We start from the raw sequence: 9531 nt of genomic DNA, 5'->3' as shown, positions 1-9531 counted from the left end.
GTCATTTTATTCATTTTTTGTTCTTGTCTTGCCACTGTGAGACAGTCGCTAGAAAACTGACCAACAATAATTTCATGTGGCATGCAATTAACAAAAGACCCACATTGATGGTCGAGGGGTCTGGAGCCTTTCCCAGCATCTACGGGCCAGAGGCGGGGTTCACCCTGGACAGGTCACCAGTCCATCACAGGGCCAACATACAGAGACAAACAACCATTCATACCTACGGTCAATTTAGAGTGTCTAATCAGCCTCGTCCCAAATTACACGTCTTTGGACGGTGGGAAGGAACCGGAGTACCCGGAGAGAACCCACGCATTCATGGGGAGAACATGCAGGCTCTACACAGAAAGATTCTGCACCCAAGCCTGGACTCAAACCCAGAACCTTCTTGCTGTGAGGCCACAGTGCTCACCACTGCACCATCATGCTGCCATGCTCTCTTCTACTTTCCTCAATTGTCTTTCTTTCATGTCCTCCTGAGATCAAAGACAGAATTCTAGCTACTGTCAAAGCCCTGATGACATCATCATTCATATCTGACCATTACAGCTCACTACATTAGCGACTGGATCCTCGCATGCCATGTTCTTCAAACCAGAGCCGTGGAAACCAGCCACACAGCGAGAAAACTCAGCAGCAAATATTGTCCGCGCTGCGGAGATGACGGGCTTGTTGCACATTGGTTGCTTTGCACACCTTCTTAATTTAAGTCCCTACAGCTGCACGCTTGCTCGGCAGAGTCAGACGCATCGCTGCATTTTTTCACCGTAGCTCTACGGCGAGCCGCATCCTCAGTGAGAAGCAAAGGGTGCTGGAGCTTCCTGAGCACAAGATGGTGATTGACGTGGTGACACGTTGGAATAGCTCACTGGAGATGCTGGACCGTTTCCTCCAGCAGCAACCAGCCATCTCAGCAGCTCTGCTGTCACCTGAAGTACGCAGAAACGAGAAAGATGTCTGCACGTTGACAGAAGTGGACGTAAGAGTAGCAGAGGAAATAGTCTCTGAGAATCCAGCTTGAACCCACACCCTCCTTGTTCTTCAAAAACCCAAACAGCGACCATCAGTCTCCCTCCAATCCTGTACTTGGTTCAGTGTTGCTGTTCCATTTTGCAGCAGCAGGGATCGCTGTGATACCAGGTTCAGTTCAAGATTCCCAACTCCAGCTCATGTTGGTGACCTCAGTGGCAGGGCTCATACAAAAAGAGTCAACACGTTCATTTGTATAACAGAAAATTTCAATGATGTGGTGGCATTTTCTTTTTTTGTGCTGTCTGATTTTCTAAATATCAGGTTTAGATCCTCAAATTAACACTGGGACACCAAAAGAGAACACAGTAATTCTCCAGTGCTCTGGTGTTGTTGTGTTCTTCTCAGCTCCATCATGAAGACCTGCTGGCACTGGGCGCGGGTGGAAGTTTGCAGCTCTCACTGGAAAGTCCTGAGGCTCCTCCCACTCTGAAGCAGGCAGTTGCTCCCAGCCAGCCCACACTTTCACTCTCTGGTGTAGGAGTGAAGAACAAAATCAGAATCAAGAACCATCACTCTTTCATTTGGGCTCCTTTCTCCTTGTTCTGATCCAGAAACTCAACAGCTTCTATCATTGATTGACAGGAAATGTTTATGACACACTGGGATTTTTGTTCTCCTGCTGTCACTGTCAAGTGCCAGTTCAGATGTACTTGATGTTACAGAAAATCCAGCACGGTGGTGCAGTGGTCAGCACTGTCTCCTCACAGCAAGAAGGTCCCAGGGTTCCAGTCCTGGCTCCATCACAGGATCTTTCTGTGTGAGTCTCCATGTTCTCCTGTTCCTGTGTGGGTTCTCTCTGGTACTCCAGCTTCCTCCCACAGTCCAATGACATCAAGAGGGGACGAGGCTGATTGATACTCTAAATTGACTGTAGGTGTGACTGTGAGTGAGAATGGTTGTCTGTCTCTATGTGTTGGTCCTGTGATGGACTGATCACCTGTCCAGGGTGAACCCCGCCCCTCGACCAATGTCAGCTGTGATAGACTCCACCCCCCACGAACCTTAACAAATAATCAGTATAGAAATGGAAATTTATCTGCTATGTTGAATCAGAAGAACCTTTTGAAGTCTACTTTTGCTTCAGTCAGAAAGTGGACTGTTGTTAACTCTCACAATGGTTGGTGATTGTGGAGGAAGACAAAATCCTTACGAACCTCTTTTTAACAGACACACATTTCTATAGATGCAGGTTCATTTTATTTTTCTTCTTCTAGCAGAGGATGGTTTTGATCCATCAACCTCTGGTTCTGGTCCCAGCTCTCTTCCTCTGCACCTCTCTGCTCTACCATTGACTGAACAGTGCTTGATTTAGGAGAGCAGGATTGTGACAAGAACAGGATTTTGAGTTTCAAATGTTTCCCAGTTTGGCTCTGCAGCAGGAGGTCTTGTAGAAACAGGGACTGACCTGACACCAGCTCCCTCTGGAACAATGGTTCATTCATTCATCTGTGCCAGGAGGCCTAAAAACACAAAACACCAATTCAATCCAGGACCTTGGATCCTAAACTGAAACTCCATCACACGGTGGCTCTGCTGGGGCTCCCACAGGTGAGTGAGGCTGAGCTCCAGTCTGCTCTGAGGAGGCAGCAGACATCTGCACCACTCAGAGGTTTGGTTGGTGTCTTTGACAAAATCCCAACAAACTCAAATCCTGTTGAATCAGGAAGTTCTAGTTGAACTCTCATCCACGTCACATGACCAAGAAAACCTCCTCTTTCATTCAGACCAGAACAGACAAACATAGAAACATTGTTTCAGCTTCTGATCAAACAATAACAAGTTCTTGATTGTTTGTCATGTTCTATGAATCAGACTGATGATCTCTGGATGTTCTAGGAGGGGGGTCTGTTTCTGATGAAGCCTGTTTGGTCTGGGGGGGTTAAGATGATGGGGCTGTTTCAGTTCTAGTGCTGAAGGCTTTCACCATGACAGTCAGACTCTCCTCTGTCCTTCATGGTCCCTCAAATGTGCAGTGTGGACCTCACACACTGAATTTAGCCTGAAAACTCTTCATGAAAAGCAGGTACCTCAGAGTCTCTGTGGCGCAATCGGTCAGCGCGCTCGGCTGTTAACTGAGAGGCTGGTGGTTCGAGCCCACCCAGGGACGATGAACAGGCTCTACTGGTGCTTAGGAGTCGCTGTGTTAATGATCTGAATGTGGACGGACAGATTGACCCTCCACAGTAGACACCTGTGACTGATCTCTTGATGAGAAGTGTTAAATTTAGTCGTCGTGTGTCATGCAGTGTTGAGGAGGCCTGCTGGCTGTGGGTAAAGTGGGGGCTCAGAGTTTGTGGAGTCGGCTCTGGAGTGAAGGGGGTCACTGTTTGGTTTTCAGATGCTCCAGCTCAGGTTAGCGAGGTGGTGGAGAAACCAGTGAGAGCTCTGCCAGCTGGAGCCTCTTGGGTCCTGGGAGGCTTCACTCCTGGAGGTGGAAATGATGAGGAGTTTTAAAATCTGCTCCTCTTTCACGCTGACTTGTTTTCTAGGGTTCCCTCTTTCATTCATGTGTGATTTTAGTCTCAGCTCTCTAAACCTGAATGGAGCCAGAACCCATTTTAAAAGAGCTGCTCTTTTTAAACTCCTGGAGATCAAGAGGATCCCTGCCATGTTTGTCCAGGAGACCCACAGCACAACAGTCAGTGAATGGGGATGCAGGCAGGCTTTTAATGGGGGTCATTTGAAGTCCCAAGTCCAGTTGGAGCAGAGGCTGGAGTTTGATTCTCCAGGAGTTTTTGTTGTTGTTTTTTTACCAGTTTCTTTTGATTTGGAGGAAATCATTCCAGGTGTTTGAAAGAAGGTGAGAGCAACTTTGGAAAATGTTCAACTGGTGTTTTTAAATGTCTTTGCACCAACAAATGGTGGACAGGACAGCTTTTGAGACATTTTAATGCCACCGTTCAACAGTGAATCTGCTGGTTTCCTGTTTTTAGGAGCTGATGGGAGCTGCACAGAGAAGCTCTTTGAGACAGGAACCATTCAGAGCTCCACCCTGCTTCTTCCAGCAGGATCCACAGATCCACCAACACACCAGCTGTTTGATGTGTGGAGGCTTTTGACCAGGATTCCTAGACAGCACAGCTGGACTCACTCAACAGCTAACTTGTTAGCACCGACTAGACAGGAGCGCTTCTATGGTTTTACTCAGTGGTTCAATATTTTTAAAAGATGTCCCATTCAGCCTGTGGGTTTGAGTGATCACTCTTCAGTCTCCTGTTCTGTTTTATTAAAATATTCATTTAAAAGCTCCTGAGAGAGAGAGAGAGAGAGAGAGGGAGAGAGAGAGACAGAGAGATAGAGGGAGGGAGAGAGAGACAGAGAGAGATAGAGGGAGGGAGAGAGAGAGAGGGTGGGAGGGAGGGAGAGAGATAGAGGGAGAGAGAGAGAGGGAGAGAGAGAGAGAGGATCAAACTGATCTCAAAATTTACTTCAAAATTCTCTGATTATAATCATTTGTACTCCTTGATAGATTCATCACTACAGTGTCATAGAGGGTCCATTACTATTGCAGTATATTAAAGAATATAAGAACGAGGTTACCATTCATGTAAATATAATATTTCATGTATTGCAGTATATTTTCAAAGATATAACACTTTAATTTTTTTAATAAGAGAGACTTTAACGTGAGACTTTAATGTCTGTCTTTGATCTCTAACTCTGACTCTGATGTCATTGGTGGTGACTGAACTCTACCCCCTGACAGACTGAAGGCTCCTATTGGTGATGTCATCATAAATACATGAAGGTCTTTTTTCAATGGTATAACATTAAAGCTCATCTTAGTAAAACAATCAAGTTACCTGAACTAAATTCTTGAAAAAATGACTGTGACTGACTTAAATAAATCAAATCTACTTCAAAGTTCCTTCTGTGGTCATAAGTCAGCCATTTTAAGTGTACTTGTAGTTCCAGAACATTCCAAGAGGAGATGATATGAATCATTTTGTTAGATGAACTCTGTTCCTCTGCTTTGATGTTGGTGGACTGAGGGGAGTTTGCCTGAACCTGCTTGGACCTGCTGGCTCCTGCTCAGTCCCTCACTCAGCCTCACTCAGCCTCAGCAGCACGGCTCCACTGAGGACTGATTCAGGTTCCTAGCAACCAAATAGGAGGAGAGCTGAACCTTCTTGCTGGGAGGCCACAGTGCTGACCACTGCACCATTGTGTCCCCTGAAAATGCCACCACCTTGTTGGGCTTTTCTGTAACAGCAAGGACACATGAACATAGCAGCTTCTTCACAGGGCTGGTGGCGCAATGGATAACGAGTCTGACTACGGATCAGAAGATTCTAGGTTCAACTCCTGGCCAGCTCGCTTTGAACTTTATACTGAGAAGATGAAGTGAGAACCACTGATCAGAGTCACTGAAGTCCTCCCAGGTTCCCTCCTTGTCTGCTGGAAACATGAACACATGAATGATCCTGCTAAGCTCATGTTAAGCTGCACTTGACAGTGACAGCAGGAGAACAAAAATCCCAGTGTGTCATCAACATTTCCTGTCAAATCAATGATAGAAGCTGTTGAGTTTCTGGATCAGAACAAGGAGAAAGGAGCCCCAATGAAAGAGTGATGGTTCTTGATTCTGATTTTGTTCTTCACTCCTACACCAGAGAGTGAAAGTGTGGGCTGGCTGGGAGCAACTGCCTGCTTCAGAGTGGGAGGAGCCTCAGGACTTTCCAGTGAGAGCTGCAAACTTCCACCAGCGCCAAGTGCCAGCAGGTCTTCATGATGGAGCTGAGAAGAACACAACAACACCAGAGCACTGGAGAGGAGCACAACACTTCTTTGCTTCCTGGCCACTCTCATGTCTGTCTGTCCATCTGGAGCTGGGGGGAGGAGCTTCACATGTTTTTCTTTTTTAAAAAAGGGAATGACATGACTTCCTCTGTATGTTAGAATATGAACGACTAAAAATGTTCATCCACAGTTTAAAGTTAGAATTAAATTTTAAAGTAGAAAATCTTCCCTCTTCAATCCTGTCACTCAGTGTTGTAAACTGTTTCAAACAAATTCTACTGTTGAACAGTTCAAGTGTTTCTAATGAAGCTGAATGTTCTCCTCTTCTTTCCTCAGTTGTGTTTCTTTCATGTCCTCCTGAGATCAAAGACAGAATTCTAGCTACTGTCAAAGCCCTGATGACATCATCAGGAATTCTGACCTGTCCAGGGTGAACCCTGCCTCTTGTCCAATGTCACCTGCGATCGCCCCCCCCCCCCCGTGACCCTGAAAGGACAAGAATAGAAAGTGGATGGAGGGATGGACTCAACACTGAAATCAGCTGATCTGATCCACATTCTAATGTTTCCTGTCCCTCTTTAGGAGTCAATGAGAATAGTAGTGTATATAAGAATGTATATCCAACCTTGTAGTATCTTTCCAAAGCTTTTAGTGTTTCTTCTTGTTTCTACTTGTAGTTTTAGTGTCTGGATCTTTTCTTTTGATGTCCTGCTGTCTGCTCTTTGCTTTTGGAGCTTCCTTCAACAACTACCAGGCCTCCTGGGTACTGTAGGAAACATGGTCAAGTTCTTCTGACTTCTCCAGGAACGTCCTGCTCACATTGGTCGGTCTTCATTTTGACTCCTCCCACTGCCACAATGACCATCCTTTATACTCTTGGTGACTGGGGCCCTGGTTGCTGCAGGCCTCAACACCAGCCTGTGGTTGTGAGCAGGGCAGAACAGAACTGACAGTATCTCCCATGCAGGACCTGGGTCAGATCCTGGTGCCAGCTGGGGCACCGCTTTAACCTGGACCCCTAGAAGATCTTCTCCAGGAACTGGCCTTTTTCAATCGAAACAGCATGAAACTACAAGAAAAGAATTAAAATTATTTAATTCACAATGAAGCCTCTGTCATAAAACAACTGACTACCTCCCCATTGACTTCACCCTGGTCACCAGGAGGTAACCTGGTAGTCAGAGCAGCGATGCTCAGGTCTGTGGACTCAGAGGAGGGTTCTTCTTTTGGTCACAGGTTTGAAGACCTCAGTGGAAGACAGAGGAGAGGTAGTTAGAGACCTGCCACATCTCTCCAGTGACCTGAGACATGATGGCAGTGGTGGGATTTGAACCCACGCCTCCTCAGAGACTGGAACCTTAATCCAGCGCCTTAGACCGCTCAGCCACACTACCTCACTGTGCTACTCTCTGAGTTGGTCTGCTAAAGGCATGTTGAAGAGGAAGTAACAATGATATCAAACTGATTCTGAAGGGGGACCCCTTTCCTCCCACGGTCACAGGAAGTGACAACAGCGCTGCTAGAAGCAGGAAAGAAATGGTAAAAGGACTCAGTTTGTACAGAGCCTTTCTACCTCAGCAGCAATCAAGGAGCTGAACAATGTCCTCTCATTCACACACACTCACACACTGATGCTGAAGGCTGCCATGCAAGGAGCCAACCTACTCATCAGAAGTATTTAGGGGTTCAGTCTCTTACTCAAGGACACTTTGACATGGTCACTGGAGAAAGTGACCCTTTGGTTGCCAGACGGCCACGCCACTCCTGAGTCATGTGACCTGGATAAGATGGTGAACTACAGCTGATCGCCATGCTAGCAAACCTCTTTTGTTTGGTTTGGTTGTTGTTTAGTGACTGTGGATGAATACACAGGAGAAGTTGAGCATAAATTTGTGTTCCCTGTTCACTTGAATATCTGCAGGAGTGTGAGGTGGAAATAATACTTGGAGGAGAATGAGAGTTCAGTCACAGCGCTATGACCTGTGCTGACACTAAAACATGTCAGCCCACAGAACAAAGATGGCAGTCCTCTGGGAGAGCAGATACACCACACATACATGAAGAAACCCTACAGGAAACAAATATGTTGCCAGAGACTTTTACTCTGTTTTTGTTGTTTACCCAAGTACAGGATTGGAGGGAGACTGATGGTCGCTGTTTGGGTTTTTGGAAAACAAGGAGGCTGTGGCTTCAAGCTGGATTCTCAGAGACTATTTCCCCAACCTCTACATTGGCATCTACACTGTCATCCAGTCACGTGACTGAAGTCCTCCAGTCACGTGACTGAAGTCCTCCAGTCACGTGACTGAAGTCCTCCAGTCACGTGACTGAAGTCCTCCAGTCACGTGACTGAAGTCATCCATTCATGTGAGTGATGTCACTTGGCAGGACTGTCATTGCCGTCTCATTCCAGAAAAGAATCCAGACTCCACCTGTGGCTCCATGATAACTGATGGACCTCTGGTTGGAGGCTGGACGATGATGTTTGGACTGGAAGGAAAACTCCTTGTCCAAATTCCATTGTGTTCAAATTTAAAGTCCCACAATAAGAAGTAGCTGAATCTGACAGGTGGAGGTTTGGAACTACAAGATGGTGATGTTTTCTTGACTTGATGCTCTGACTGTCAGGGTGGATGACAGCTTCTTCTGCTGCTGCATCTGAGTGGCTATGATTGGAGCTTTTACCCTCCAAGGTTGTTTGGTTCCAGGGGAAATTCTAAAATTCCAGTCCCCAACCTCGGCTGTTCTGAAACTCTTCTCCTGAATCACTCCTGAGCTGCAGCAAGAACAAATACCAGTGCCAACCAGATCAACTTCATGGCTGCTAACAGCCTCAGACACTTGACTTCCATCAATCTGGAGCCAAGAAGGCCCTCACCTGTGGTTCTCCTCCAGGAGGGTCCAGGTTCTGCCATTGGGGCTCCTGGTGCCACTGCCAGAGAGCCTCAGCTGCACACTGCAACATTTCAACAGGAGATTGACATTCCTTCAAATGTCCTGACATCTGATTCCAATGGTTCTGTTCCATATTTATATTTTAAAATGAATCACACAATGAAAGCTGCCTCAGCTGGTTTAAGAGAGAGAACAAGCTAAGAGATCTGAAACCAGTAAAATATGCTTTTCTGTGTGCAAACTAGTGAGGGGCACGGAAGGATATTTTACCACCAATACAGAACCCAGACTTTAGTCATGTGATGAGATGGAGACTCTGATTATGAAGTTAATGGACAAAATGTGACTTGAAAGAAAACACATTTCTTCAGCAGACTTTGATCCAACATTTAAGTTAGATTTTGGTGGCTGCTCCATGTTGGAGGAAACCAGGCGATGTTGGACCGTCACAGGGAAGCTCCTTTGCCTCCTCTGCTGCCAGTTCAACCACTCACTCCCATCAGTGGAGAGCAGCTTCAACTGGGTTTGGAATGTACCATTGTGGATGCATAGGAATGTGGAGAAAATGTCCTTTGTCAGAAGTGGGATTTGAACCCACGCCTCCAGGAGAGACTGCGACCTGAACGCAGCGCCTTAGACCGCTCGGCCATCCTGACAGAAACTTCGATGCAGACTGAATTCATTCACTGACAAAGTAGAATTTTTTTCACAGGAGCTACTGGCTCCTTAGTTGTTCCATTTATTGTTAACATTAAACACACAGTCTGTGTTCATGGCAGTAAGAAATGATTTTCATTTTTCTAAAGGACAAGAAATGAACCAGAACATTAGAACCACATAACATCTCTTGATCAGTTTGTT

At 46.2% G+C, this 9531-nt stretch overlaps 2 non-coding genes across 2 annotated transcripts; one reads left to right on the top strand and one right to left on the bottom strand.

Annotated features, from left to right (window-relative positions):
* Positions 1 to 3068: 3068 nt before the first annotated feature.
* trnan-guu (transfer RNA asparagine (anticodon GUU)) lies at positions 3069 to 3142 on the top strand. The gene has a single exon. It is a non-coding gene; the product is annotated as a tRNA-Asn (tRNA).
* A 6101-nt stretch (positions 3143 to 9243) lies between these two features.
* On the bottom strand, positions 9244 to 9326 carry trnal-cag (transfer RNA leucine (anticodon CAG)). The gene has a single exon. It is a non-coding gene; the product is annotated as a tRNA-Leu (tRNA).
* Between the last annotated feature and the right edge of the window lie 205 nt (positions 9327 to 9531).

Source organism: Aulostomus chinensis, chromosome 1 (genome assembly GCF_037954235.1).
Source record: "Aulostomus chinensis isolate RoL2024-O1b breed Wild chromosome 1, RoL_Achi_v1.0, whole genome shotgun sequence".
Taxonomy (NCBI): domain Eukaryota; kingdom Metazoa; phylum Chordata; class Actinopteri; order Syngnathiformes; family Aulostomidae; genus Aulostomus; species Aulostomus chinensis.
This window is presented reverse-complemented; position numbering and strand designations above follow the sequence as displayed.